Source organism: Crotalus tigris, unplaced genomic scaffold, assembly GCF_016545835.1.
Source record: "Crotalus tigris isolate CLP2741 ecotype Arizona unplaced genomic scaffold, ASM1654583v1 scf7180000020070.306587, whole genome shotgun sequence".
Lineage (NCBI taxonomy): Eukaryota > Metazoa > Chordata > Lepidosauria > Squamata > Viperidae > Crotalus > Crotalus tigris.
The window spans coordinates 152,139-180,130 of NW_024097844.1; the positions used below are offsets into that span (position 1 = coordinate 152,139).

Genomic DNA, 27,992 nt, shown 5'->3' on the forward strand with positions numbered 1-27,992 from the left:
TGGAACATCTTCAACAGGCTCTTACTACAGCACCAGCTCTAGTACTACCTGATATATCTAGGCCATTCTCACTTTATGTCGATGTGAGACATAGTGTGACTTTAGGAGTCCTTACCCAAAAGCAGGGAAATTGGAACCGCCCAGTCGCTTATCTGTCAAAACAGCTGGATATGGCCTCACAGGGTGGGCCACAATGTTTAAAAATTCTAGCAGCAGTTATACTGTTACTACAAGAGGCAAATAAGTTAACCTTTTCAGCTCCAGTGGCTGTTTATACTAGTCATGCCCTGCAGACAATTATTGACAATAAGGGACATTTATGGATCAGCAATCAGAGGATGCATAAGATACAGTTCCCTTTTATTAGAAAATCCATAAGTTACACTGCAACAGTGCTCAACTCTCAATCCAGCCACTCTCATGCCAATACCAGATTCAACTATGTCCGTGCATAACTGCGTGCAAACAATAGAACTACAATATTCTTGCAGACCTGACCTTACGGACCAACCATTGCATAATCCAGACTTTCAGTGGTTTACTGATGGATCTAGCTTTATAGATCAAGGAATTAGATACTCTGGTTATGCAATTGTTTCTCAAACTGCAACTATAGAGTCAGCACAGTTACCTAGCCAAGAAAGTGCACAATTTGCAGAACTATATGCCTTAACCCGATCATTAGAAATAGCTGCAGGAATAACTTTAAATGTATTTACGGACAGTAAATATGCATTTTTGACAATTCACGCACATACAGCAATATACAAAGAAAGAGGATATTTGGACTCCACAGGCAAGATTATCCAATATGCAACTTTGATTAGACTTATTAAGGCAGCTCAATTGCTGTCCAAAGTTGTGATCATGCATTGTCCTGGACATCAAAAAGATTCAAGCCTTATTACCCAGGGCAATAGGAAGGCAGACAAAGAAGCCAAGAGAGCTGTGTTAGAAGGCCCCCCTCTCCAGTCAGATGTCACCAGGTTCATGTATCTAGACACTTACTTAGAACACCTTGATCCTACATATAGGAAAAAGGAAAGCCAAAAGTTGAAGCAGGATGTACAAGCCGAACTGGTTAAAGGCTGGTACACCCTTCCCAATGGACGCATTGCTGTTCCTCTGGCGCTTGCCCGCCCCCTTATTTTTCAAACCCATAAGCAACATCATCTGGGAAAAACTGCATTATTACAACAGCTTGAACAATTTTTCCATCTTCCCTTTGCTTCTTTGCTAACAGCTCAAGTATATTCTCAATGTTCCATTTGTGCCCAAACCAATGCATGCCAAGGACCGATAGTACCACCTGGTGAATAACCAATCGCTTATTTTCCAATGGACTATGTTGTTGTTGATTTTACTGATACGCCTAGGAGTAAGAAATATGTAGCCCTGTTAGTAATAATTGATATCTATTTAGGGTGGATTGAGGCCTTTCCGACTGTAAATAAGAAAGCTATACAGGTTGCCAGAATGTTTCTAAAAGAAATTATTCTTATATTTGGTTGCCCTTCTAGGATTTCATCAGATAATGTCCCAGAGTTTGTACACCAAATTAACAAGGCTTTAGCCCAGGCATTAGGAATCAAGTGGAGATTTCACTGTGCCTTTCACCCCCAATAGGCTGGAAGGGTGGAACGTGCTAATTGCACAATTAAAACCCTAATTACCAAATTTTGTTTGGAAACTCATCTCCATTGGCCAGATGTTTTGCCTATGGTTTTGTATGCAATCAGACTGCCCCCCCCCCGCACTAAATTACAACTTAGTCCTTATGAGCTTATGTTTGGCCGTCCCCCTTGTCTATTTAAACTTGACAGTCAGGGCTGGCTGGACTTGGCTCATAAGGGGGGAATAGACCAACAGAAATTGTTACATCAGTTACAGCTTCATAATTTAGCTGTTTCAAATTTGCGCCATTATATGATGGAACAACAACCGCTCCAGTGGTCACGGCAACACATGGGTTCAAACCAGGAGATAAAGTATGGGTGAAACATTGGAAATCAGACCCCTTGAGCCCAAGATGGAAAGCATCATGTACTGTTGTTATGTGTTCTCCTTTGGCAGTGAAAATCTTGGAGGGAAAGTCCACTGGAGTAGATTGAAGCAGCTGCACCTGCCAATCCAGTAACTTACAAAGTAGATAAAACTAACAAACCTTTGGTGTTGAAATTTACAAGAAACACACCCTGTCGAACCCTACCAGCAATGGGTTCTCAACACACGGTGTGAACAACGAACCCTGCTGAGACACCCCGGAAGCTATCTCTCTACGCACGGTGGAAGACATGTGGATTCTACAGCTCATAATATCTGTTAGTTATTTAATATGGGGAACATACACACACAAAGAAAGAACAAAAACACAGGGGAACCAGGGTTGTCGAAACTGCATCAAGATTACAAAACAAGGAAACCAGATAACTAAGATTTTGATTTATTATACAATGAAACCAGAAGGGTGCCAAGATAGTTCCCCTAGCTCCTGTACATACAATAGAACTACATAAAAAGTTTGTAGAAAAGGGGTCCAAGAGCAGTGTTATAACCCGAAGTCTGATCCTGACAGCTGGGCCTTGCAGATCCGAACACATAGAACAAGAGGGAGCCCTAGGGATCAGGCACTATTAGGGATATCCCAATGGAAATCCAACCCACACTCCAGTTTTAGCGTCACCTTTGATGTTTGTAAGGCAGCTAATTATTGGGCTGCAATATATGGTTGTGGAGGGATCGATTATATCCACAGCTATATCCCAAACCATAAGTACTTGTGCCCACCGGATGGATGTGCAGTCTCAATGGTCAGATGTAAGTGGTGGTCATGTATTAAGTGGCATACCCAAGACCCGAAGGAGATGGAACACATCTTGTTTGAAAAGAATAATACAAAAGCAGACTCCTGTGGAAGGGACAACTGTAATTTGGTGACTCTCACAGTCAAGAATGGCAGTTGGTTCCTGGAACAAAATAGATGGGAAAGAAAAAACTGGATGTTTGGGATAGGAATAGATGCCAACGTCTACGACCCAATATCAGAATTAGAAATCAAAATTATAACTGCAACCAAAAATTCAGAACAAAAATAATTATTCTGGTCCTATTATGAGCAAATGGAGAAGACAAATATTCCTGAAATACCTAGACAAGTAGTCAATACCTTTGTTAAGTTAGCTGAAGATATTGCCCATACTTTAGGCGTGTCTAACTATTTTGTGTGTGGTGGAACAAAAATGGGAGAAAAATGGCCATGGGAGGCACAAGAGTTAAATTATGCCAAGGTACAAAAATGTCTGAGAATAATAGTTTAACCTATACAAGTGGGAAAGATGGTGATTGGACTCTCACTTCCAACTTGGTAGGACATGTATGTTACTCAAGGAACAAAACAGAATCTTGTGTAGCAGTAGGTGACCTCCTATGCACAGGGACTTGGGAAAACAATAAATGGTGGTCTGGAATCAACGAAACCACTACTAGGGATCATTATGCTCTTACCAACTTATCTGGGATGCCATACCTAAAAGACCCCACAAATACCAGTCTCCTTTGGCTAGCCCCAGATGGAATATACTGGATTTGTGGAAAAATGGAATAAAGCTGTGTTAGCAGTCTGTGACTAACCAAATGCTAATTGCACTTGGAAACAATGTATGTAGCAGATTCTCCATTGTATGCCCGTGAGAAATGAATCTAATATGTGAGAAATTAATCTGATGTATTACAATATAGATTTCTATGTGTGGTCCTTTGTTCCTGAGAAAGGGAAAGTATAAAACTGTAGTTTAAACCTGCCCTCAGTGTTCAGAATTGCTTGTCTTCACTGTTTCTGAACCTTGTGCAATAAATCTCTCTGCTACACCCTCTGGAATTTGTAAAAGTCTCTTTCGTTTTCTACAAGAGTACAGTGCCATATTGATAGCACCATCTGCCAATCTATTTGTGTGCTATGAAAATTGCAACAGGTCAAGCAGGGGATACCTAATAGCTTTCAGGTGAGCCAGCATTAACATTTTGAAAGTTTTCATAACTATGAATGTCAGAGCAACAGTCTGTAGTCATTCAGCTCCTTGATGGAGGGTTTCTTAGGCACAGGGATGATAATAGAGCATTTAAAACAAGAAGGGACATAACACAGCTCCAGTGATTTATTAAAGATGCAGGTGAAGATAGGGGCCAATTGATCACCACAGACTTTCAAGGAAGAAAGTTACCTTATCTTGGCCTGGTACTTTTCCAAATTTTTGTCTGTGAAATAGACCTCACACTTTTTTTTCCTGTGATCATCAAAAGTGGGGGGCCCAGAGGGATGGAGTCAGGTGTAGGACACTTGGCTGTTGTTGGGGTATTTGAGATGGAGAGGGTATCAATAGTTGACTCTGATCTCCTCTCAAACCTACAATAAAACACATTCAGGTCATCTGCCAGTTGCCAATTCCCTTTACCAAGGGAGGGAGGGCGCTATCTAACAAAATGAAATTCAATGGTGAAAAAAGCAAGGTTCTACATTTAGGCAAGAAAAACCAAATGCACAGATATAGTATAGGGGGTACCTTGCTCAATAATAATAACTGTGAGAGGGTCCTCGGAATCCTAATGGACAATCACCTAAATCTGAGTCAGCAGTGTGCTTCAGCTGCCAAAAAGGCCAACACAGTGCTAGGCTGCATTAACAGAGGGATAGAATCAAGACCACGTGACGTGTTAATACCACTTTACAATGCCTTGGTAAGGCCACACTTGGAATACTGCATCCAGTTTTGGTCACCTTGATGTAAAAAAGATTTTTAGACTGTAGAAAGAGTACAGAGAAGAGCAATAAAGATGATTAGGGGAGTGGAGGCTAAAGCATATAAGGAACTGTTGCTGGAATTGGGTATGTCTAGTTTAATGAAGAGAAGGACGAGGGGGGACATGATAGCAGTGTTCCAATATCTCAGGGGTTGCCACAAAGAAGACGGTGTCAAGCTATTTTCCACAGCGCCTGAAGGCAGGACAAGAAGCAACAGGTGGAAACTAAGCAAGGAGAGAAGCAACCTAGAACTAAGGAGAAATTTCCTGACAGTTAGAACAATTAACCAGTGGAACAACCTGCCTCCAGAAGCAGTGAATGCTCCAACACTGGAGGTTTTTAAGAAGAAACTGGACAGCCATTTGTCCGAAATGGTATAGGGTTTCCTGCCTGAGCAGGGGGTTGGACTAGATGACCTCCAAGGTCCCTTCCAACTTTACTATTATTATATTATTAAGATTAAATTCTCCTGTGCGGAGTGCATGCATCTCATAATCACATCTCACCGCACTGTACCGATCCTTGACAAATCGTCATGTCAAATACAAATACGTCACATCACATGCAACAAATCGGCTCGCCATCGATAGAATATGGAGATTTACAGATTAGTCTTCAAATATCGAAAAGGAGGACATGTAGGAGGACACTTTTCGAGAGAGGACAGAACTTACAAAAGGAGGACTGTCCTCCCTAAAGGAGGACGATTGGTCACCTTACTGTCAGAGGCTCCAGATGATTTATAATATTTTAAATCATATAGCAATTTATTTACGTTTTGGAAAAATGTATAGCTGCTTATCTCAAGACAAGTTACAAGAACAACAAAAGCATAAGAAATTTATTATGTGTAATCACTAGGGAGGAAAGACAATCTGGGAAGCCCCCTAAAATCCCAAAGGAATGAGCCTCAAGACAGAAGTTGTAACCCCAACATCTATATATAATTCTCATTGAAAGAATTATTTCTTCATTTTTCTTTATTAAAATGTTCCTGATGTTCAGACACCAGGCTAGTTAGGACTGGGCTGATTTTGCTTCATCCAGACACTTCCTGTCCTCCTGAGGTTTTGAACGTAGATTGGGGCCTGATGCCACGATCGCAAATGCCTTTTCCAGAGACGTTGTACCAAGCCTATTCATCTCTCATCCACCTAATACTTGGCCTATTTATCTACCATCTGGATCTGTCTGGTTGGGGCTTTTTACATTCTTTTTTTTTTTTTACTTTCAGAAGAAATATAACACACATCAAGCTTCAGAAATATTAAGCAGAAAGCTGATGGAAATCAGAATCAATCATCCAGATATTTCCCAGGAGACCTAATATGCATGGAAAATGTCAAGTCACTTAAGTAATTTGCAGAAGCTTAGTTCCACGGTGATTCTGTTTGATAAGAATGGGTATTAATGCTACCTCAGTGAGCCTTTTTATGTCCTGCCTGATTTATAGGTGATTTCGATAAAAATCACTGAATTGAAAGTGATAAACTAGCAGGAAGAAGATACCAACTGTTTGTGTTCTGGTTTCTGACACTGAATCTGATTTTCCGGCTATCACTGTCATCCTCTTGGCCTTCTAATTATGCTAACAAAGAACCTGAATACTGATTAATATCAAAATATGGCAATTCAAGATTGCATTGTAGGATGTGGTGTTAAGAGGACGAAATGTTGCATAATTTTTATTCCTGTTATAATTTTAGGAAATGTTCATCATATAAATATAATTCACTTGATACTTTGACTTTTTTCCTTTTTAAAAAAAAAACAGGACTGATTCACTAACAATATCCAAAACATGTTCCTGCCTGCTTGTTTTTTCCCTCTTTTGTTTCAAGCTCCATGCTGAGACCAAGGGATAAAAATTACTACCTCATTCTGAGTTGCAAAAACAAAATAAAATAAGTTGCTTAGATGCTCCTTCCTCGGTCCACTTCAAAATGTTATATGCAAATATTTTAAAAATTCCAATGCCCTGTTAGATGAATCTGAAAAATCATTATATGATCTTTCCCTCTAGAGATCAGAATCCAGGAAGGTAAGAAGCCTTTAAGATGAAGGAATGAACTGCCTACAAACTCCACAGAGCTACAGTGCTTGCACATGTCTATATGTGCACACACATGTTTAAAGACCTACAGTAGTTTACTAAGGTAAGATTTACTATATCACAGCTAAACCAGAAGTCGTTTCAGGCAATGGAGCTACCTATTGAGATACAATAAATAATTCTTTCAAATGCAGGAGATTACCTACAGAGATGAAATCAGTGCAACAGAGCCCTTTGCTTTGTAGACCTCCCTATATTCACTCTCCTCAATGTTTCCCCCCATCCCCTAGTGCAGTGGTTCTCAACCTTTTTAATGCCGCGACCCCCAACCGGTCGTAAGTTGAGGATTACTCAACTGGTTGTAAGTCAAGGACTACTCAACTAGTGCAGCACCATTTGCAGAATGGGACTTTTGGCGGGCTCAGCAGGACAGAGACAGCCTGGACAATTCCTATTGGCTTTTGAAAGCCAATAGAATTAGACTCTATTCAAGAGAGTCTATTCTATTGGCTTTCAAAAGCCAATAGAATAAAAGAGAGTAGCACAGCTAAGGAAAAGGGGGAAAAATGGTGGACTGCATTGTTTGGTGACCCCTGTGAAATGGTCATTTGACCCGACCCATAGGTTGAAAACCACTGCCCTAATGCCTTTTCAGTAGGAATGTGAATCCCCCCCCCACATTGCTTTTTTCATCTTTTTTTTTATTCCTGCTTCTTGTTTTTTTTCCCCTTATTTTTTTGTCCCCACCCCCTTTTTTTCTTTTTTCCTCTTTCCCATATCTGATGTTTATACAGCTTCTCTTTTGTTACTTCTTTGATTCTTGTCTATGGAGATTCTCAGTCATCCAGGTTATGGTTGTCCCAAAGGTGCTTTTTCGAAAGGCAACTGGATTTCCTTTGTTTTTGCTGAAAATGTTTTGCTTCTTATCCCAGAAGCTTCTTCATTTCTTAACTGAAGAAGCTTCTTCGGTGAGAAGCAAAACATCTTCAAGGAAAAACAAAGTAAGTCCAGTTGTCTTTTGAAAAAGCACCTTTGGAACAGTTCTTAGATTCTTCTTAGGAAACTCTAGGAATTTAGAAGTGGTGTCCACAGGGAATGATAAAGTCTAAGTCTCCTGATGGACAATCACTTAAGTATGAGCCAGCAATATATATTTTTCCTCACTTAAATTCTGGAGCATTCTTCTAAATTTTGTACTTAGGGAATAAGATTCAATACACATTTGTGCTGCAGCATCTTCTACATCAGTGGTTCTCAACCTTTCTAATGCCGCGACCCCATAATATAGTTCCCCATGTTGTGGTGACCCCCAATCACTTATACATCACCGGGTGTCAGGGGCATGGCCAAAGAAAAGAGGGAAAAAATGGCGGACAGCCTTATTTGGCGACCCCCGTGAAATGGTCATTCGACCCCAAATGGGGTCCCGACCCACAGGTTGAGAACCACTGTTCTACATCACTGTCTGAAACTGAAACAATGATTGTACTCACAGAATATGCTAAACATACTTTGATCACTGAAGCATTGAATGTGCCATAAAATATCCAGTAAGCAATGTAATCACCATTTAAGTATGAACCAGCAGTGTGCTGTGGCTATCAAAAAAGCAAATGCAGTCTTAGGCTGCTTCAACTGAGGAATAGTATCAAGATCACATTAAGTAGTAGTGCTGCTTTATATTACACTACTACATTTTTTCTTCTTCCCTGTTCCCCCCCCCCACTTTTCCATTATGTTCATTTTTATTTCTTTCTCTATATTTTATATTTTGATAAAGTAATAACATCTGTGACTCCAAATAACTAGATAGTATACTTAGTCTTAGGACTAAGTATACTATCTAGTTATCGGGACATCTATCTAGTTATTAGGACATCGACATCTTAGGAATCAGCGAACTAAAATGGACAGGAATGGGTGAATTTAATTCAGATGACCATCAGGTATATTACTGTGGGCAAGAATCCCTCAGAAGAAATGGAGTAGCCATCATAGTCAATAAAAGAATAGGAAAAGCAATACTGGGATACAATCCCCAAAATGACAGAATGATTTCAATTCGAATCCAAGGCAAACCATTCAATATCACAGTAGTCCAAATCTATGCCCCAACCACTGGTGCTGAAGAGGATGAAATTGACCGGTTCTATGAAGCCCTACAGCACCTTATAGAATTAACACAAAAAAATGATGTCCTTATCATCATGGGGGACTGGAATGCTAAGGTAGGAAGCCAAAAGATAACCAGAATAACAGGCAAGTTTGGCCTTGGAGAACAAAATGAAGCAGGGCACAGGCTCATAGAATTTTGTCAAGAGAATACGATGGTCATAACAAACACTCTTTTCCAACAACCCAAGAGACGGCTCTACACATGGACATCACCAGACGGTCAACATAGAAATCAGATCGACTATGTGCTCTGCAGCCAAAGATGGAGAAGCTCTATACAGTCAGTAAAAACAAGACCAGAAGCTGACTGTGGCTCAGATCATGAGCTTCTCGTTGCAAAATTTAGGCTTAAATTGAAAAAAGTAGGGAAAAGCACTAGGCCACTCAGGTATGAACTAAATCATATTCCTGCTGAATATACAGTAGAGGTGGCAAATAGATTTAAGGAATTAGATCTGATAGACAGAGTGCCTGAAGAACTATGGATGGAAGTTCACAACATTGTACAAGAGGTAGCAACTAAAACCATCCCAAAGAAAAAGAAATGCAAGAAAGCAAAATGGCTGTCTGAGGAAGCTTTGCAAATAGCTGAGGAAAGAAGGGAAGCGAAAGCAAAGGAGAAAGAGAAAGATACACCCAATTGAATGCAGAATTCCAGAGAATAGCTAGAAGAGATAAGAATGCCTTCTTAAATGAACAGTGCAAAGAAATCGAAGAAAACAACAGAATAGGGAGGACCAGAGATCTCTTCAAGAAAATTGGAGATATGAAGGGAATGTTTCATGCAAAGATGGGCATGATAAAGGACCATAATGGCAGAGACCTAACAGAGGCAGAAGAGATTAAGAAGAGATGGCAAAACTACACAGAAGAACTGTACAAGAATGAGCTTAACGTCCCAGATAACCACAATGAGATGGTCACTGACCTCGAACCAGACATCCTAGAATGTGAAGTGAAATGGGCCTTAGAAAATCTGAGCAACAACAAAGCTAGTGGAGGTGACAGTATTCCAGCTGAGCTATTCAAAATCTTAAAAGACAATGCAGTAAAAGTGCCACACTCAATTTGCCAGCAAATTTGGAAAACTCAACAGTGGCCACAGGATTGGAAAAGGTCAGTTTACATTCCAATTCCAAAGAAAGGCAATGCCAAAGAATGTTCAAACTATCGCACCATTGCACTCATTTCACATGCTAGTAAAGTTATGCTTAAAAGCCTACAAGCTAGACTCCAGCAGTATGTGGATCGAGAACTACCAGAAGTACAGGCAGGATTTCGAAGAGGCAGAGGAACTAGAGATCAAATGGCCAACATACGCTGGATCATGGAGAAAGCTAGGGAGTTCCAGAAAAACATCTACTTCTGCTTCATTGATTATGCTAAAGCCTTTGATTGTGTGGATCACAACAAATTGTGGCAAGTTCTTAAAGAGATGGGAATACCAGACCATCTTATTTGTCTCTTGAGAAACCTATATGCGGGTCACGAAGCAACAGTGAGACTGGACACGGAACCACTGATTGGTTCAAAATTGGAAAAGGAGTCCGGCAAGGCTGTATACTGTCGCCCTGCCTATTTAACTTATATGCAGAGCACATCATGAGAAAGGCAGGGCTAGATGAATCAAAAGTTGGAATTAAGATTGCCTGGAGAAATATAAACAACCTAAGATATGCAGATGATACCACTCTAATGGCAGAAAGTGAAGAGGAACTAAAGAGCCTCTTGATGCGGGTGAAGAAGAGTGCAAAAGTTGGCTTGAAACTCAACATTAAGAAAACCAAAATCATGGCATCCGGCCTTCTCAATTCCTGGCAAATAGATGGGGAAGAAATGGAGGTAGTGACATATTTTATTTTTCTAGGCTCAAAGATCACCTCAGATGGGGACTGCAGCCAAGAAATTAAAAGACGCTTGCTCCTGGGGAGGAAAGCTATGGCAAATCTAGACAGCATACTAAAAAGCAGAGACATCACCCTGCCAACAAAAGTGCGTATAGTCCAGGCCATGGTTTTCCCAGTTGCACTGTATGGCTGTGAAAGTTGGACCATAAGAAAGGCTGAGCGCAAAAGAATTGAGGCCTTTGAACTATGGTGCTGGAGAAGACTCCTGCGAGTCCCTTGGACTGCAAGGCGTTAAAACCGGTCAGTCCTAGAAGAGATCAACCCCGACTGCTCTTTAGAAGGCCAGATCCTGAAGTTGAAACTCAAATACTTTGGCCACCTAATGAGAAGGAAGGACTCAATGGAGAAGGGCCTAATGCTGGGAAAGATTGAGGGCAATAGAAGAAGGGGACGACAGAGAATGAGATTGCTGGATGGAGTCACTGAAGCAGTAGGTGTGAATTTAAATGGACTCCAGAAGATGGTAGAGGACAGGAAGACCTGGAGGAACGTTGTCCATGGGGTCGCGATGGGTCGGACACAACTTCGCATTTAACAACAACAACATACTTAGCCTAATGAAAGAAGGACAAGGGATGACATAAGAGCAGGCTCCCAGTACTTGAAAGGCTCTCACAGAGGAGAGAGGAGTTGACCTATTTTCCAAAGCATCTGAGGCAGTGGTGGGATTCAGCTAGTTTGCACCACTTCAGCAGAACCAGTAGCTAATTTTTTGTTGCCCAGGCCCAGAATGGACTTCTGGAAGTGGCATCCACACAGAGAACTGGTTGTTCACATATTTGAATCCCACTACTGATCTGAGGGCAGAACAAGAAGTAATGGGTGGAAGCTTATCAAAGAGAGATCCAATCTAGAAATAACAAGAAATTTCTTGACAGTGAGAACAGTTGATCAGTGGAACAGCTCGCCTCCAGAGGTTGGGGTGGTCCATCGCTGGAGGATTTTAAGAAGAAATCAGTCTGTGATTTGTCCAGAATAATATAGGGTGTCTATTTGAGCAGGGAGTTGATTAGAAGACCTTCCAATCTTGTTTTCTATGTTTCATATGCTTAAAATCAATTCCTGAATTGTTTTCCATCCTGTTGCCTTGTCTTAAGTCCATCCCCTAGACTGAAAATTTATATTCATTGGGATTTGGTCAAGTGAATACTAAAGATAATTCAGGTCACCTCCAAACTTCATTGATTTATTTAGACACAGTGACTGGATTTAACTGTTCTTAAACATCACTGATCTCATATTATTTCTGCAACAGACAGCCACAAGCAAATTTTTCCAAATGTCACTGGGCATTTGTTAAGATAGTTTCAGCATATAATTGCACATGGTAATTCAACCTATACTATATTTAGCTATGGTAGCTAGGTTTGTGTGTGTATGTATGTGTGTGTACGTGTGCACTTGCAACTTTGAGTCAGTGTGAACTCCTGGCAACTGCCTGAGCTAGTCCTTGAAGTTTTCTTGCCAATATTTTTGGTAGTGCTTTGCCATTGCCTCCTTCCTAGGATTGAGAAAGAGGGACTGGTACAAGATCCTTCAGTTGGCTTAATGCCTAAGGTGGGAGTATAACTGTTTGAAAAAGCAAATATCCCTCTCCAAATGCCACGATTTTCTGGGCTTGTCTTCCAGAATCATCTAATTATGATATTTCTCTTCTCTTCTTCAATCAGCATTATCTTGATTGTTACTTCTTCCAGAGAGATAGGTAGGACTGTAATGAGTAGCATTTTGGTGTATGTTGTCCAGAATCACAGTACTGTATATGCCGGTGTACAAGGCGACCCGGTGTATAAGACATCTTTATAGCTGGGCTGCATTCCTAGAACATCGTTTTGTACGCTGGAAACTACCAGTATTTCCGGCATATAAGACGACTCGGTGTATAAGATGACCCCTGTCTTTGGCGCCGATTTCAGCGCTTGCGGAAGTCGCCTTATACGCCGGCATTTATGGCAATAATGCAACTTCCAGATGTATAAGGAGTAACAAAAACTTATCAGTGGTGGAAGACTGATGATGTGAAAAAGCTACTAAATTGGACTTCTATGGAATTTGTTAATATACTCAGATGGTTGTTCAAATATCACATCAGTTATAAAGAAAACCAATTATTAATAAATATATTGCTCTTTCTTTCTGCAAAGATGTTTCTACTACTTAACACTTTACCAGTTTTAAATTAGTTTTTTTGACAGGTAAGGATATTCTATTTTTAAAGAACAAAAAGATCTCCATTGTAGGAGTGAAGCAAGTGTATGAGATAAGGAACTTTATATTATTAATGTTGATCATTACAGATATATTACCTGGATATTAAATACAATATCATATATGATGCAATATGATATATAATGATTGATCTATTTTTCAGAGAAATAAATGAAGCAATCGGGCCACTTTGAAGAAAGACTACCCCAAATCATTTAATTTATATGTATCCTCAAAATAGCTAACATAAAATTTCAGGTATTCTTGATTTTTAACAACCCATTCCAATCAAACTTTATAAAACATAAGAATTTTTCACAAATCAGAATTTGAGAAGGTTGATCCCTTATTTAATTACATAAGAGAATTTTATACAAGATTTTTTTTCATTTGTTGGAAGCTTACAGATCAGGCAGAAATTAATCCCACACCCCCTAAAAAAGAGAGCAAGAGGGACAGACAGAGCGAGAGAAATAACTTAACAGCTTCCACTTCCTGTGTAATCTTGTGCAAGTGCATGCTTGACTTCATAAAGTGCATCAGTGTTATTTCAAAAATTATAAAAGAAAGAAATGAAAAATGAGTTTTTTGTCATCATTTTCTGACTTCTAATGAGGAAAGTTATCAGGAAGAGTTTGAGATGGATTCTGTTATTACATTTTAAACTGGCAGTGTGAAATAGAAAAAGCTTTTCTTCCATTAAGAATTAAAAAAAAACCTAAGACACACCTGAAGATGACAAATATAAAGTTCAATATTCTGAGTCATTTCAGTTGGTAATTCTCTGGTATTATTAAACAGTAAGATTGTTTAGATTTCTTCATTATTTTAAAAACAACCATAAAGATTTGCCTAGTATACTCTAAAAAAAATGAAAACCACAACATTTCCATTTTTACTGGAGAGCATGCTAATAAATGAGATGAACAAAATAATGGAATGATCAGTTAAAAACCAGATAATAATTGATCCATTCAAAATTATACATCTCCCTGTGGCACAATATATTTTTTGAAGTGGGTAATATACAGATCTGCTAATTAATTATTGAAAAACCATGAGATTTATGATTTCTTAATGTATTGATAAAACAATCAAGATAATCCCTTTTGCTCCATTTTATATATGTCCTATGCATACTATTGGCACCTATATTACTATTCCTGCAAGTATTACCAGCATATACATTTGATAGTTAAGACAAGAGGAAAAAAACATTTGTACAGCTAACAAAGCATCTTTTTAATTTTTATGAAAAAAATATAAAATTCTGTATGTTTATACTACAAAAACCTAGACAAAAATGCACAATGGGCATTAAAAAGGGAAAAAGCAAATATATATAACATTTTTTATGTATTCCACTATCAATACAAAGTATTTAGAAATGGGGTAAGTGATAAGATCCTCTTAGCAACAAGTTAATTAAGGATCAAAAAGTTACTTCTACATTACTTTTTTTTTATTAAAAGTTTTTTATTTTTTCCATGTAAACATTAAAAGAAAAAATACAATACAATTTTGAAATAAGATAAATTCATAACCATTGGTATGACCTGCCCACTCCCCCCAGGCCGCGTCCACCCTCTCTTAAAACATTCCCTACTTCCCTTCTCTTTCTCACCTCCCACCCTACTCTCTTCCCCTCCCCTTCTCCTCTCACTGCCCTACTTCTTCTCTACACTTTCTCACCTCTCATCCCTATCAAACCCATGAACGCAGCATAAGAGGAGTGCCCAGGCCGCACCCCTATAAGCAACCATTATCTATATTACACTTACCCCCCACACACACATTTCCTCCCTCCCACCCCCAACCCCCCTCCCTTCACTTCCCAGAGCAGAATACAGGGTTAATAATAAAAAGATTTATAATAATAAGAAAAAAGAAAAAAAAAGAAAAAAAAAGAAAATATCATACTTAACCTTTAACTCCAATAACCTATAAGAAAATTCTCTATAATATTTACTATAATATTCATTCATAAAATAAATGAAACTTTTTAGTTCCCTACTTTTTCTTTTTTTTATTGAAAATTTTTATTTTTTCCATTTAAACATTATAAAAATACAATACAATTTTAAAATAAAATAAATTCATAACCATTGGTGTGACCCGCCTATTCCCCCCAGGCTGCGTCCACTCTTTCTTAAAACATTCCCTACTTCCCTCCTCTTTCTCTCCACCCCTCCTACTCTCTTCCCCTCCCCCTGTCCTCTCAATACCCTACTTCCTCTCTACACCTTCTCTCCTCTCATTCCTATCAAACCCATGAACGCAGCATAAGGGGAGTGCCCGGGCCGCACTCCTATAAACAACCATTATCTATAGTACACTTACCCCCCCTCTTATCATCCCTCCCACCCCCAACCCCCCTCCCTACACTTCCCAGAGCAGAATACAGGGTTAATAATAACAAAATTTAATAATAAAAAAAAGAAAAGAAAAGAGAAAAAAAAGAAAAAAGAAAAGAAAAAAGAAAATATCATAATTAACCTTTAACTCCATAACCTATAAAACAATTCTCTATAATATTTATTATAATATTCATTCATAAAATAAATGAAACTTTTTAATTCCATACTTTTTCTGAATATAATCTATCCATCTTCTCCATACAATGATGTATCTTTCTTGTGTATGATCCTTTAAATAAGCAGAAATTTTTGCCATTTCTGCAAAACTAGATACTTTAAGTATCCATTCTTTTGAAGTAGGCAAAGAATCTGTCTTCCAATATAAACCTACTAATAACCTTGCTGCAGTTACTAAATTCAACATCAAGATAGTTTCTTTTTCATTTAAATCAATGAAAATACCCAATAAAAATAGTTGAGGAGTAAACTTTATCTTCCTTCTAAAAATCTTTTGAATGTTCCACCAAATCATAATCCAAAATGCCTTTACTTTTTTACAATTCCACCAAATATGAAAATATGTCGCATCATTATTACCACATCTCCAACATTTGGGCTGTATATTAGGATACATACAGGATAATTTTTTAGGATCTAAATGTCATCTATAAAACATTTTATAAAAATTTTCTCTCAAATTTTGAGCTTGTGTAAATTTAACATTTCTAGTCCAAATTGTCTCCCATAAGTCCAATGAAATTGGTTCCTGTATATTCTGAGCCCATTTAATCATACAATCTTTAACCAGTTCTGTTTCCGAGTCTAACTCTAATAACACATTATAAATTCTTTTTATATGAGCCGGACTCTGGTTTTTAATCTGAATAACCAATTGTTTATCTTCTAATGTTATTCCCTCTTTCTTATCTACAGTCCATCTATCCACTATTTGTAAATATTGAAATCATGACTGTAGAATATTTTCCTGCCTTAATACATCTAGGGATTTCAAATGCCAGTTCAAACCAGACCAGATTAACAATTCTTTATACGAGATTTTATCAAAATTTATCCCCTTAGAAGTTCCCACAATTGCGTGTCTGGGAATCCCCCAGATAGGCATTTTATAATTTAATCTATAATAATACTTTTTCCAAACACAGAGTAGGGCATTCCTCAAAATATGTGATTTAAAAGTCCGATCAACTTTCTTATTAAAAATTAAGTATGCATGCCAACCATATATTGAATCCCAACCTTCCAGAAAGAGAATATCCATATTTGTTAAATTAAGCCAGTCACTTAATCAAGTTAAGGCGGCTGCATCATAATATAATTTCGAATTAGGTGCCTTAAGTCCCCCTCTTTCTCGAACATCCTGTAATATCTTAAATTTAACCCTTGGTTTCTTCCCGGCCCATATAAAATTATTGATACCCTTTTGCCATTCCTCCAAATTTGCCTCTTTTTAAAGAATAGGTATCATCTGAAACAAAAAAAGAAACTTTGGTAGAACATTCATTTTTACGGCTGAAATTCTCCCCAACAATGACAATTGCAATTTTTTCCAGTCTTTTAAGTCCTTTTGTACTTTTACCCATAATGGTTCATAATTATTCTTATACAATTTTCCATTTGAAGCAGTTAAATATACTCCCAGATATTTAACCTTTTTTACCATCTGAAAACCTGTGGCTTTAATCAAACTTTCCCTATCCTTAACTGACATATTCTTAGATAATATCTTGGTCTTGTAATTGTTAACTTTAAAACCAGAAACATTCCCATACTGTGTGATAAGTTCTAGTAATCAATCAATTGCTTGATTCGGTTGTTCCAAAATTAAAACCAAATCATCCGCGAAAGCCCGCAATTTGTACTCATTCTTCCTTATCTTTACACCCTTGATTAGCTTTGATTCTCGAATCTGAATCAATAAGATTTCCAGCGTTAAAACAAATAACAATGGGGATAATGGACATCCTTGTCTTGTCCCTTTTTGAATATTAAAATTCTCAGTCAGTCCCCCATTTATGACAATTTGTGCAGATTGTTGCTAGTATATAGCTTTAAGTGCATGTAAAAAATTATCCCCAAAGTTCATTTTCTCTACCAATGAAAATAGAAATTGCCAGTCTAATTGATCAAAAGCTTTTTCAGCATCCAAAAAGATAAAAGCCACAGGAATCTGGTTGTTCTTATCCAAGTACTCAATTAAGTTAATAATTTGTCTAACATTATGTTTCATGTATCTCCCTGTTATAAATCCTGCTTGATCACTATGAATCAAATCTTTCATAACCTGCATTAATCTATTTGCCAAAATTTTAGCAAAAATCTTATAATCAACATTTAATAATGAAATTGGCCTATAATTCTTAGGCTCTGTAAGATCCTAGTCCTCCTTCGGAATCAATGATATAAAAGCTCTTTTCCAAGAAGGAGGAATTTGCATACCCAACAAAATACTGTTAAAGAGTTCCTTTAATGGCTCTATCATTTCTTCAGATAAAATCTTATAATACCTCGAAGTCAGTCCATCTGTTCCAGGAGACTTCCCAACCTTTAACTGCTTGATAGCTAAACCAATTTCTTCCACAGTAATTAAACTATTCATCCCATTTTGTTGTTCCTCTGAGAGTTTAGGAAAATGCACTGATTGTAAATATTTATCTATATCCAAACCCTTTATGTTATCACTTGAATATAATTTTATGCAGAAATCTAGAAAACTCTTTTTAATCAAATCTTGCTGAAAAACCTCAGTACCTTTATATTTTACTTTCTCTATAATTCTAGCTTTCTGTTTCTTTCGTAACTGATAAGCCAACCACCTCCCAGGCTTATTCGCATTACAAAAAGTATTATGTCTCATATACGACAGATTGGTAGCCACCTGATCTGCCATCAACATATTAAATTGTTCCTTAAGCATCTTTATGGATATCTTTAAATTATTATCAGTTGGGTTAAGAACCAACTCTTGTTCTTTTAATTTAATCTCTTCTTCTATTTCTCTACGTCTTCGTAACCCTTTTCCCCTAAAAACTTTATTCAATTGAATCAAAATTCCCCTCATATATGCCTCACTGGCATCCCAAACCATAGACATCAATGTACCCTTATTCATGTTTATAGCAAAAAAATCCTTTAAATGCTCTTTACACTTTTGTACGAACTCTTCCCGATTAAACAAATTCTCATTCAGTCTCCAAGATCTTCTATTCCCATCTTCCAAATATAGTTCCATCCACACCGGACTGTGATCTGACAATGTTCTGGGAAAAATTTTCACCTTCCTCACTCTAGAGAGGAAGTCACTATGATCAAAAAAAGGTCAATCCTTGAAAATGACTGATGTCTATCCGAATAGAAAGTAAAGTCTCTATCACTTATGTTCCTTTCTCACCAAATATCAGTAAGCTCCAATTCTTCTTTCAAGTCAAAAAAAGTCTTAGGTAGTTTGGTTTGGGTAAAAGTTTTAGAAGAACTCCTTTTGTCTATAGTTGAATCTAAAACCCCATTCCAGTCACCCATCAAAATTACCGATTTGTAATTCAACTGAGATATCTTCCCATGCAGCAACTTATAAAATTGTTTCTGTTGTTGATTGGGAGCATATAATCCAACAATAAGAACTTTTAGTTCCACAAAAAGATATCTTCCTTCAGAATCAGCCTCAATTAGTTTAGATGAAAAATTTTTCTTCACATAAATTACGACTCCCCCTTTTTCCCCTGGAGCTGGAGCAATAAAATGTAAACCCAAATGAGAATTCATCAAAAGTTTAGAGTCCTTTAAAGTTATATGAGTCTCTTGCAAACATATCAAGTCATTATTATGTTGTTTCAAATAGTGAAAAACCTTTCTTCGTTTCTATGGCACATTTAAGCCATTAACATTCCAGGTCAGGAACCTGGCCATCTCCACTGGCCTGGAGCCTCTGGAGCATAGCCTGCAGATCCACTGTCGAAGATCTTTTTGGTCTTGCTCCTCCCACAGGCTCTGTAGTAACCATACTTTCAATTTTATCACCACTCTTCTGCTGCTGCTCTTTTTCTTTACGTTTATGGGCCGCTCGTGTCATCCTTTGCTCTTTTATCTCAAAATTCTGTGCAGCTTGTTCCATAACCATCATTGATGAGGCTCCTGCCATAAGAGACTCTTCCATTATCCTTATTTGTGGAGGTGATGACGATGTTGCCTTTAAAATAGAATGATAAAAATCTCTTGCCTTCGAGACAGTGGTTAATCTGTGACGTATCCCCTCATAATTCACTATTATTCCTCTTGGAATCTCCCATCTAAACTGAATTTAACGATGTTTTAACTCATCAGACAGAAAAGTAAAATCTTTTCTGCCTCTTAAAACTTTTGGAGGTATTTCTTTTAAAATTATCACATCTTGATCTGCAATTTGAAACTTTTGTTTATAAAAAGCCTGTATAATTTCATTACGAATAGATCTTCTGGAAAAATAGATAACCACATCTCTTGGTAAATTTCTCTGTCTGGCAACCCGTGAGTTAACTCTAAACATTTTTTCTATCTCATTCCCAATTATTTCAGGCCTCCAGCGAAGATTAAGAGCAATATCTTTCACAATAAGCATCTTTAAGTCCTCCTGAGAATTCTCTGTCAGCCCTCTGACACGCAAAGCATATTCCGTCTCTCTGTATCGTGAAATGATTTGTTCATCCTGTGTGATTTCTATCTTGTTCTCTACCTCCTGCATTCTAGATTCAATTCTTGTTGCATTTTCAGTAATATCCTCCATTTTGTCATCAATTCTCTCTATATGCAGAGCAAGGCCCTGAAAAGCAAAAAGTATATGGTCCCTTACTTGCTTGTTCTTTTTCTCCAATAATTCTTCTGTATTAGCCCTCTCTACAATTATAAGATCTTTTACTTCCTCCTTAATGTCCAAAGCATGCTTTTTAAAAGCTTCTTGTAAATCACTAAGAGAAATTGCAGGAGGAGGAGAGGGTGGAGGTGATTTTGGTTTCTGAGAAACAGACTGAGGTATTGGGGAAGAGATAGGAACTTTAGGAGCAGGAGGCGGGCGTTTTGAAGCCATTTTCTTAAGTTCCAAGAAGAAAGATTCTTATTAAAAAAAAAAGGAAAAAAAATCACAGTTCTTTTAAATATTCTTTAAAACACAAAAAAAGGAAAAAGAATAAAAGCCAAATTCTATATTTAAAGAGTTAATCTATGTCCAGGTTTTGCTTTATAATGCAAATCAAGCAAGAAAGACAATCGCCATTTTGCCTTTCACTTTCCCTTTCTTCTAAAGGGAAAGTGAACAAAAGGAGAAGAAGAGGAAACTTGCTGAAGTTAAAGACACCATCAAACTTGAATACAGTCTCTCCTGGTCTGCTCCGTCTGCTTTCAAATACTCACAAGCAGCTAAAAGAAGCAGGCAGCTTGCTTCATCCCAAAACTTCAGGACGAAGGCTCTAAAATTTCCTGCCATTTAGCCTCTGCGAGTTGTATTCATCTCTATTATACTCTACCTTGCAGCGACTGTAGATTTTTTTATTATTCAGGGTAAAAAAACAATTAAAAGATCACTCTTAAGAAACTATGTGCAAAGGTATGTAAAGACCTTGTTAATTAGAAAAAAATATATAGAAGGGAAAAAATAGCGCAGATCTTTTGATAGTTGCATAAAAGGCAGCAGGTTAAGATTTGCCTAAACTGAAGATTTCAAGGACCTTGAAATAATCTTGCTCTGCTTAGTAAACATTTCTTTTAGCTATTTAAATTAGGCAGAATTCCAGCAAGAATAGAATATCACAATGATTACATTCTTGTTAATACAGCTTGTTTAGGTAACTAACTTTGGGCAGGAGAGATATGAAAGATTCATGTTTCTCCAGGATGCCTAAATAACCCTGCTTGTCCCTCCAGTGTTACAGTCTGTGTTATCATTCATGGCAAGACTGCACTATAGTTTATTGAAGGTTTATTATTGGAAATATCAAAAGATTTCCATTGCATAGGATAGTGTTATGCCTAAAATGGAACAAGTCCATAGCCCTGACAATATCAAACCAACAGGGAAACTATCCCTCCATTTTTTTTCTAGAAAAAAAAAAATCTCCCATTACTTACAAGAAGAAGTATCTAAGCCACTTTAGCTATTTATCTAAACCACGGGTGTCAAACTTGTGACATCACGTGATGTGTCACATGTCATGACTTTTTCCCCACTGCCGGCAATGGGGTGGGCGTGGTTTTGGTGTGACACATCCAGCCCACAGGCTGGCAGTTTGACACCCCTGATCTAAACCATACCCTATCAGAATTGCAACACGCTGGAAGGGACCTATGAATTTTGTTTCAAACGTTTTTTCAAACATTTATCCTAATGTCTTTCTTTGGGACTTTCAATTTCCCACCTTTTGAAAAAGCCAGAAGCATAGGTTGAAAGTAAAATCAGATTTCCCTTCCCTTTTCTATTCCCAACCTTTGAGATAGCAAAATAATCAGTCCTATGACTTGTGGGATGTGATTCTGGGATCCAAGGATCTACAGACTAAGTATCTTCAGTTTACTTCACATCAGATTATCTTGGTTAATAATTAATTTGAACTTACATTCATACAAAATTTTATTTTAAAAAATATCCTGAGGCAGCTTTGTCTCTTGGCCCATTCTTCATTTTTATTTTTGCCTAGACCACTAAGAGAGAGCAACATTGCGGAATTTTTGAGGATGAAAGGAATTGAATCTCAATTAAGGTTATGGATGGAAGCCATCAGGTTATGAACTTCAACAAAGATTTGTTCTAACTAAGTTCCTTTGAGATAGGTAGATTGTAATTAGTCAGATTTCCAATGCAAATATATTTGTATGCAGTTAAGACGTATTTTTTGTTGTAGGTGAAAGATCAGTACTTGTTAATTCTTGTTCAAGCAAGTTCAGACTGTTGAATGGTAATGCCTACCTGAATGTAATCCTATAAAAATAATAATAAATAAGATCTTCATCAAGATGCATTTCTGATAGCCACAAATCAGTGGTAGCAGCAAAGAAAGCTGAACAACTTCATGTTGTACAAGAGAAACAGTCTATCTGTATTTTGAACATTATGACCCCATAGTATTAAACTCTAAAACTTTAATGTTGTACCTTAGCAGCATTTTTCGTTGCTTACAAATATCACAAAATAGTTTAATTCAACCAGTAAAACTACTGAAATGAGGAAAATGATTCATTAGTGCTATTTTTCAAGCTGGTGCTGTTTCCTTCTTTACCTAAAACATTCTTCTTGCCGCAGCCATCATGGGAGCATGTCTTTATGCAGGAACAAGCAGGGATTACCCTCAAATCCATATTTACTTTTGTTCTTTGAAAAGGACTTTTACTCAATTTACTACAGTGAAAGATCCAGTCAAATGTTCCCCTATCCAAACTCTTGCATATGAACTCCAGAGACAAAGCAGAGCATATAAGGAGAAAATGAGTAAGGAAGGGTGAAACAAAGAAAAGAATTCTATCTCTGGATGGTTATATAATAGATATATCTGATCTACAAGATTCAAGCTACAATTTAAATGCTCCTGAGTAAAGCAGGGGCTTGACATGCATTATGAAGAAGCCACTTAGAATCACTTAGATCCCCATGTGCTATTCTCCTGACAAATTCTCAGGAGGCTTCTAACTTGGCAGATTTTTTTCCCAGAAACTATTCCAAGCAAAGAAATCTACAACAATTTGGGTACTGTAATAGGATCAAACCTGTCAGTCCTAGAGGAGATCAACCCTGACTGCTCTTTAGAAGGCCAGATCCTGAAGTTGAAACTCAAGCACTTTGGCCACCTAATGAGAAGGACTCATTGGTGAAGAGTCTAATGCTGGGAAAGATTGAGGGCAATAGAAGAATGGGACGACAGAGAATGAGGTGGCTGGATGGAGTCATTGAAGCAGTAGGAATGAACTTAAATGGACTCCAGAAGATGGTAGAGGACAGGAAGGCCTGGAGGAAAGTTGTCCATGGGGTCACGATGGATTGAACACGACTTCACAACTTACAACAATAGGATACCCATATTTAGGACACCCACATTTCTATGCATATCAATGTCGATCTTGTCTGAGCAAACAGACAAATATGTGGGAAAAGAGTAAAAAAATAAAATGATTAAAACAATACATGGTCATGGCTTTATGGACTTCCACATACAGCTCAATTATTGTTATCTGCATTCTAAATTTGTAGCAGAAAAACCATTCCATCAAATGATATGCTGCTATGTGAAGTTTCTGATACAGATATCTTAAATGTAACAACCATAATGTTCAAGTTTCCTTATTGTGTATCAAAGTCTCAATTTGTAAAATATCAGGCATGATCTAATTTTTAAATATTATCCAAGTGCAAAAACTTTACTTAATTCAAGTCAACAGGATATAATTCTTGAAGGATGGTGTCTGTTGTCTGTTATTCATTGGATGCATATTATAAGTAGTCAAAGGTCAAAAATGCTTGTATCACTTTTGATGCAAGAAATAGGGTTGCATTTTCATTGTCCATTTTAATGATATTCCTTTTAAATTTGTTAATGACTGGCTGAAAGACTGTTAACAACTGATGCACTATAACTCATTAACTTGAAGGAAGAAAAGAAGGTAATATCTTGGTAGGCTAAATCAGAACTAAGGACAATTAGGCAACATATGATAGCAAGATGGGGCAGCATTTTGTCCACAGAGCCTCAATTCTCCACCCATTAACTACACACATGGAATAAAAAAAGCTAATTATATCATCTCTAGATAGAAGAGTTTTGTAATGCAAGCAAAACATCCACAGTTCCTCCTGCTAAAATCTCTGACATTTTTGCTTTCATGAGGATTATTTTGTAAACAATTGCAGCCATGAAGGTACATATCATCTCCAATAGGTTTTTTGACACTTCCAATGTTATTTGTTACCTGAAAAAAAGCTTTAGCCTAAATTGTTTTGTCTCTACCTATTTTCTTCTATTTTTCTCTAGTAGCTTACCATCTAACAAAATGAAATGTGAAAGGCAAACCTCACACTTCCCCAGAATCTGACAAGCATTCCTTGTTTGCTGACTTATTGATCATAAAAGCAGCCCACACAGTTATCTGTCTCCTCCAATCATGTCCCCATGTTTTTAAATGAGCTTTGCATTTTGCCAAACTGCTGGAAGAAAAGATATAGTAAATGAGGCTTTTATTTTCTTCTCCTTCCCACAGGCATTTGATCTGCTGCCAGGGATCCCCCATTTCAGGTTGTGATCATCTATGTATCTTTCATCTATATCTCTCTCTGAACAGTAATAGGCAATTCTTTAAAACATTTTAGATTTGGAAAGGAAGACATTTTCCTACTGTCCTCTAGACACTTATTTCAAAAATTCATAACTACTCTTAATTTCTCTATTTCAAGAGATGTGATAATGTTTGAAATAATGAAGGAACAAGTTTTGGCTCAAGCTTTCTGTCCTTCTAGCTTCTACTGTGTTCTCCTGAAAATGACCTATCCCAAAAATAAGCCCTAGCTTGATTTTTACATGTGCGCCCAATGTAAGCCCTACCCCAGAAAAAGCCCTAGTTTTGGACTGAGGCATGTGTGTAAAAATCAAGCTGGGGAGCTTGGGGGGTAGAGCTACTCCACACACTCTACACCTACTTACCTTAGGACCACTGCAGCCAGGCCTCTAACAGCCCAACATCTGTCACACTGCTGTTTGAGTTCTTCTGTGGCTGCTTGTGACCATATATGTGGTGCAATGCACTGCTGCTATCAGTTGCGACTGGAAGCTGCATGGCACATCACACCAATTGCCCCGGTGCCACCGCTCATGGTAAGAGGTCATGAGGCTCATCGCGCCAATTGCCCTTGCAAGCAGCAGCAGTGGTGCAATCAGCATGATCTCATGGCCTCATGCTACAAGTGGCTGCAATGGCACAACATGCCATGTGGCATGCAGCTGCAAGCGGCCACAGAAGAACTCAGGCAATAGCGCAACAGGTGTCGGGGTGTGGGAGGCCTGGCTGCAGCAGTCCTAAGATAAGCGGATAAGACATCCCCTGAAAATTAGACCTGGTGCCTGGCAAAAAAATATATATATATATAAGACCGGTTCTTATTTTGGGGAAAACATGGTAGTTCAAATAAAAGGTCAGTATCAGCTTCTGAAGTGTTATTTCACTACACATTTTTAACTTGTGCCTTCCTGTTCTCTTCCAGTAAATTGGACAAAGCAGTGAGAAAAAAGTAGGGGCTTTTTGGAAACATTACTATGGAGACTGTTTCCATGAATGTGGCATCATAAAAAAGAATTCGTAATCATACTTTGATCATTCTTTTCTCTCCTTCTGAAAAAAAAAATGGGGATAATATCTGATTATTCTGATTTGAAATTGGTACAATCAGACTGTGAACTTATTTTTCAATTAATACATTGATTACATATATTCTGGTTACACATGCATTGTTTGCAATTATCATCACTAATTACAATGATACTCCACCTTACATAATGTAGGATTTAAAATTTAGAAATTGAAGGTTTCTAAAGTCTCTCAAGTGATCAGAATGATGCACGATTAGCTGTCTGACTCCATCCTTTGACTCTGTGGTTAATATGGAAACCTAATGTAAGGGGTTGCCTGTTTAGATACCTCTCAAGCAATAACAACCTCAAAGCATCTATTCAGCACTGCATTTAGTTGCTGAATCAGACCTGGAACAATTACTGGAATACTTGTGAGGTTGACCATCACACAAATGAATTTACTGACCAAAATAGTAGAACAAGTTTGCTTTACAAAGTATGGTACCAATTAACATAAATGAATTTTTATCATTAAATTGTGGATAGATCTGAATGCATGATGAAGCAAAGATGACTTCAGGAATCATGATGTGGCTTAGCTGGTGTGGCATTAATTATGGAAAATAGAAAGTCATAATTGAAAAAAATCATATATTTGACTATCTGTGGTATATTTATCTACTTTTGTAGCCAATTCATGCAAAACTGATCAAATGCAGTAATAAATTACTGAACACAAAACTGAATCTAGAGGGAAAGAAACCAATGCTACACAATTGATTATAGCCGTTATAAAATTATAGAATTTTAATCTTCTAAAAGTAAGTGCTGTAAGGTAAATTTTGAATACAATATTAATATGTGTTAGGAAAGATCAGTGACATTTGCTTAAAATAATTACAATACAAAGAATAAAAGTTTCCTGGAATTACAAAAACTGTATTTTATGAATTTTGTGCTTAAAATTATGTGCCAAGAAATTTATACCGAAGAGTTTGCACATTTGAGTTATTGTGCACTATGTTGATTTGAGGAGGGACAGGAAACTAAGTAGAGTCTTTTGCCACCAGTAACTTCCTAGAAATCTTATGAAGCTACTTCTGCCTTCTAAGCTGATTATCTCACTAGAAATTGTTCAAACATTTTCAAGCAGAACAAATATTGGCTTTTTCCATCCACTCAAGAAACATGGGTTACTTTCCCAATAATGACTTATATTGCCTTCTAGATGTATCCATTATTTATTTATTGGATTTATATATCATCCATATCATCTGGAGGTAACTGATTGGAATCACTGAACCACTGGACTGATCACATTAATGAAGACTGTGTGATGCTAGAAGTGACCAATGAGGAAATGGCTATAGATTCCTTAGGAAGCTGAATTCTAAAGTTAATATTTAATATTCTGCTAATGTCAAATATATCTATGTTATAATAAAACAACATCAGAAACAGAAATAATATAAAAATACATCCATATATAAGCAATTGTATCTGCAATTGTATCTGCAAATATTGTATTAAAGATGGGCTAATCTCCCATCAACAAGAAAAATTAAAGACAAAATATATACGCACCTGGTATTGCACTGAATGTTCATCAAGGAATGTGTGTATAGTAATATCTAGAGCTTAATTGCTGTAGAGCAACAGCATTTTTAAAAATATACAAAACAAGAACACTCTTGTCAAGAAATAGTCTAATATTGTGCTTCATTATTCTTCCATCAATGCTTAAAACTTGAAGCAAACCTCAAGAAACTACTTTTATTAATATAAACTATCAAATGAGTAAAAAAAAAATTCTATTCAAGTTAAGTCCTTGGAGGTATTAATATGAATTACTATTTTCAGCTTTTTTTAGAAGGTTTAATATATATTGTTTATTTTTTATTATTGAAGCAGACTAAATTATAACCATGTATATGGAATATATCTATTTCTGCTGTTCGTAGACATTAATTTTAACTTCAAAATGAATCCACAGAGAAATAGATTATAACACTGGTTATAAATTATATAGTTGATGCCAATATTCCTCTATTGCATTATAAAAATCACAGCTTTTTGTGTTGTTGTTAAAATAAATGTCAGGTTTAAATTTTAAATGTGCAAGATTGATTACTTTGAAAAAGTGATAATCATTAAAAAAAAAGTTACTGTGGCACCATCCCG

The 27,992-nt window shown here is 37.1% G+C and overlaps 1 protein-coding gene and 1 long non-coding RNA gene across 2 annotated transcripts in view; one reads left to right on the forward strand and one right to left on the reverse strand.

Annotated features, from left to right (window-relative positions):
• The window catches only part of LOC120318119 (ephrin type-A receptor 5-like), a 129,245-nt gene that overhangs the window by 17,731 nt on the left and 83,522 nt on the right, over window positions 1–27,992 (reverse strand). The window lies entirely within an intron of this gene.
• Window positions 5,239–27,972, forward strand: LOC120318115. Its single transcript, XR_005559417.1, has 2 exons — window positions 5,239–6,954; window positions 24,727–27,972. It is a non-coding gene; the product is annotated as an uncharacterized LOC120318115 (long non-coding RNA).